The sequence below is a fragment of the Papaver somniferum genome, chromosome 8 (genome assembly GCF_003573695.1).
Source record: "Papaver somniferum cultivar HN1 chromosome 8, ASM357369v1, whole genome shotgun sequence".
Taxonomy (NCBI): Eukaryota; Viridiplantae; Streptophyta; class Magnoliopsida; order Ranunculales; family Papaveraceae; genus Papaver; species Papaver somniferum.
In genome coordinates, this window is record NC_039365.1 from 153,104,354 (window position 1) to 153,108,801 (window position 4,448).

Below are 4,448 nucleotides of genomic sequence, written 5' to 3' on the forward strand. Positions count from 1 at the left end.
ACTGTCTAGTTGATTCTCTAGAAAGTGTATTGGAGTAAGTCCTCTCAGATTTCCAAAAGAATTGTTGGGTGTGGTTATTAGACCCCTGCATTTTCACTACTGCAATTGCAGTTGATCTTTATTAACAACGATCGATTCAAAGGATGAACTAGTGGATCGTGGATCTCGAGGTAGGCGTGGCTTGTCATCAAAATAGGTGGGAATCTATATTTAACTCTTTTGTAACCGTTGATGTTTCCTTTACAGAGATTTATGTTTTACAAACTCATGCATTGTTTGGTTATGCTTTCCATGCATTGTTTAATTTAAAATTCCGATAGTTACGTTGATTCTTATAATCTTTCCGTTGCTTGGAAAGGAGTGAATTGTTTAATTTTGAATTACTAAAGTTTTGTTATTTCTTTTGATATTTCCATTGTTTAGAAATGAATTGTAATGATTGGTTTGTCTTTATGAAATGTTGGGAAATAAGAATTTCCATCTGTGATACATAGGATACGCTCCTTCATTTATACTTTTATGCACATCTGGGTGTGTAATTGTCACTCAAATTATCTAGGTGTGTAATTGTCACCAATATTACGGGTGTGTACAGTCACCCACAGACTATCTAGGTGTGTAATTGTCATCAATATTACGGTGTGTAAATGTCACCACAGAAATAGTTGTTTGCGGTGTGTAAATGTCACCACAGAAATAATTAATCGAAGAAGGAGTTAGTTCCATATACATGTTTGTTTATTTCAGTGTGTTGGTTGTCATTTAGGTCGTGTTTGGTACCCTGGATATCCCATCCTAGGTTGGGTTATCCACTAAAAAACGGTTAAAATGTGCTTGTCTCACTGCAATTCCAATCTTGGATAAGGATTACTAAACCTTCCTTGATTTTAGGAAGCTAAAAAAGTGAGGTTATGGTATTCTTACAAATACATGGGATACATGTATCCTCACCTGGGTTAGAAAATTATTTTCCTTTAAAAAAGGTAGTTGTCTAAGAAATAATTATTTATATTAACATATTTATTGAGTCAAACAAACACAAGTTATACTGGCCCAAGATATGATAGAATTTTAGACAAACACCATCAAAACTAACCATTAACAAGGTTGTCATAAAATAAATTAAGATAAACTATTCTAGGATATGTTATCCCATTTCCAAGCTCCCAAACAGGCCCTTAGTGTTTGGGAAAACATGGATTGTTTTCCAAATCATGCCGATGTTTACTTAAAAGTAAAATTTTATTCCTACTGGGCACCCCTTTTAGGGATGATGTGCTCACTCGTTCCCACTTCAGTTTTTCAGTTATCAGAAGAACCGATGCGCGTGAATATATCCGTTTTTGGTAGCTTAACGTTTGGTCGAATCAAAGATGTTTGTTTATCGTTTACATTTGTATTGTTTGTTAATTTGTTAAACAACACGATATTGTATTCTTATCACTTGAGAGATTTTCATTTATGTAATATCAGAGTGTTAGATTAGTTTTGGGATAAGTTTTGTAGCAAATTTCTAAATTGGATGTTTAAGTAAATTATTTTAGATTCTTAGTGCCTCATTTTATAGTTAATCTCTTAAATTAGTCAGCTGCTAGCTTTGGGGGCGCTACATCTTCAAGTTGTTAACCTACAGGGTTTCGTGAAAAACCCAAGGTTAAAGAAGTCGACTCTAGTGGAAACTACTATCACGCAGGAGGTGTGGGGATTAGGTTTCCCAGTTGCTAGAGTTCTCCTTTATATAATCTTCAAATTAGGGCTTGCAATCAATGCTACCTTGGTAACAAAGCATTCAGTATTCACCGTTGGATGAAAAGGTGATTAGACTCAAGCTAATATCTTTCAACCGTTAGATCGAACTTAGCTTATTACACACAAAAGAAAAGTGACTTCATTTAGATATGAGTAACCGTACCTAAACGTGTACACCTTTGTTGGCTCAACAATATTTAACCGAAGTTAGCCATATGAACACTTTCATATCAACCTCATTCATCTTAACCATAACTAGTTCAAATGACTCAAATGAAACTAGTTCTAGAATTTTCGAATTGTTTATATTCTCATAGAAGTATACAAGACACAATTGTAGCAAAATCGATTTTGATTCACTCGAATCAAGTCATGAACATTATATCCACGGTTTGCAAAAGATTGCATTTCTTATTATTTAAATGTATTAATTCATGAACAAATCGATTTTAGAACTTAACTTACTCAGGTATGCATAGGGTTGCACATGGTTCGGCTTTCATCGGTTATTGGCAAAACCAAAACCGAAACCTAAATACTCGGTTTTCCAATATTGAAAACCAATAAAACCATATAGCCTATTCGGTTTCACTCGGTTCGGTTTCTACTCGGTTATACAATTTTTGGTTAACCGAATGATTTATAAACAATCTTTTACTTTGGTCAATTTCTCATATCCGACAGGCTAAATTTTCAATAAAAAATGTCAGCAAGACAAAATTCGACCTGCTAGAAACATAGTTTTTAAGGCATGAGATTTAATACTAATACAAAGTAGATATCATCAGATTCAGACGTAGCTAAAGCAAAAACTCCAACAAATTCGGCAAAGATCATCGTTGTTCTTACGAGTTGCGAGCATCCAAAGTCTGCACATAAAAAAAAAGGTTTCAATCAACTACATGCACCCATTCATGCATGGGCACTATTAGTAGTTTACTAGCATAAGTTGCATAACCATCAATAAGTGACACATCAAATAAAATGACTGCAAGTTTTCCAAATACTTAGAATAATTTAAAATGACAACAGATCAGTAGTTCTTTAAATACAGATCTGCAAGAACTTACACTACAACTTAATATGCAATAAATACATAGTTCTCCTAAGATTCTCCTAAAAAAAGCATTACCCCAACTGAACTAAGATTCTCCTAAAAAAGCAGTACCCCAACCAATGAATATAACACTTATCTGAACCTTGTGGGCTACTAGATAATACCTTGACAAGTTAAAGTCGATATATAAACTGAAATAATCAAGTCTAGCTAATTTCCTTATGTAATTATTTGAATCATAAATTGAAATCAATCACAATCTTGTACCATTGATGCATGTAAGACTGGGGCGACAATACCTATCATCATACTCAAATCCATACAAAGTTGGCTGACAACTTATAACTAAGTGAAACAACAAAATAGACACATTCAAAAATTAAGGAAACTCTAAATAAAATCATACAATCAATCCAAAAGCAAAACAAAACTCACTAGGAATTTTATCATCTAAAAAAAATCCTCATACAAAAATCACAAGCCCAAAATGAAAGCAAAGAAGCATCTCATACTCATATTTCCCCATTAGTTTTCTTCACTATAAAAATTCAAAGTGCAAGGATGATTATAAGGTTTTTGTCCATCATTGATGTTGTCTGTCTATCTCAAATGCCCTTAAGGAATCACAAGATTTTAACAACAACAATATATAGGTGTTGTACATAAACAAGATTCCGAGTACAAAAAACTCATACTAATTAGTAATTACAAATAACAACAGTCCCAGCAAAATAATCAAGATCAACAAAATAAACATAGACTACCAATCAATTTGAATTAACTCATAAAGTTATTAAAATTAAGCAAAACCCACTGTGTATATCAACCTAAATGACCCTAATTTGAAATCCCCAAACTTTTTCAATTTTACAAACTCTAATATCAAATTTAGTTCATAAAGTCATAATATCAAAATCAGTTCAAATCTGACTCATGATTTCAAAATCAAAGAAGAAAATGAGGTAAAATGGTACACACAATCGCAATACCTTTACCTTTACAATCAAACTCAAATTCGGTCTCTTCTACTCCAGCTTCTAGGTTCGGGTGATGGTCAGGTTTGTTACTTGATCAAACTAGAAGAAAAATAAGAAGTAAAACAAGTAGAATAAGAAGGTGATGGTGGTCTTGGACCCCTGGTGGTGGTAGTTCTAAGCTTGAGTAGTGGTGGTAGACTGGTAGTTATGCTTTCAGGGAAGAACCGCATAAGAGAACATGCAGTTTTGAGAAACTTAGGAAAGACACGAGTGAAGTAAGTTATTTTGGTAAAATTTCTACTAACATCCACTGCTAATATTACTTCAATCCTACGGCCAGTAGTAATCGGTTAACCAATAGGTTTTCGGTTCGGTTTTGGGACGAAACCTGAACTGAAAACGATAGTGTCAGTTATCTGGAACTGACAACCATCAATGAACTATTGGGATATGGTTTCTGTTCGGTTCAGTTTATGTTCTTAGGTTTCGGTTCGGTTTCATGGTTCTGGTTCGGTTTTGTGCATCCCTAGGTATGCATATGGGTACGCATACCTAAGTACCCGGACTAAGTTTGGGTTCGCGAGGATGCAAACGGATACGCATACCTTCCAAACTCGGCAGAAATTCCCGGACCTGAACCTCACGCCAGTACGCGTACCGGTATG

The 4,448-nt window shown here is 34.3% G+C and overlaps 2 non-coding genes across 2 annotated transcripts; both read right to left on the reverse strand.

The window, feature by feature from the left end:
• Nucleotides 1-3,039: 3,039 nt before the first annotated feature.
• Nucleotides 3,040-3,119, reverse strand: LOC113307354. Its single transcript, XR_003339135.1, has one exon. It is a non-coding gene; the product is annotated as a small nucleolar RNA U31b (small nucleolar RNA).
• A 186-nt stretch (nt 3,120-3,305) lies between these two features.
• On the reverse strand, nt 3,306-3,402 carry LOC113307358. Its single transcript, XR_003339138.1, has one exon. It is a non-coding gene; the product is annotated as a small nucleolar RNA snoR26 (small nucleolar RNA).
• Between the last annotated feature and the right edge of the window lie 1,046 nt (nt 3,403-4,448).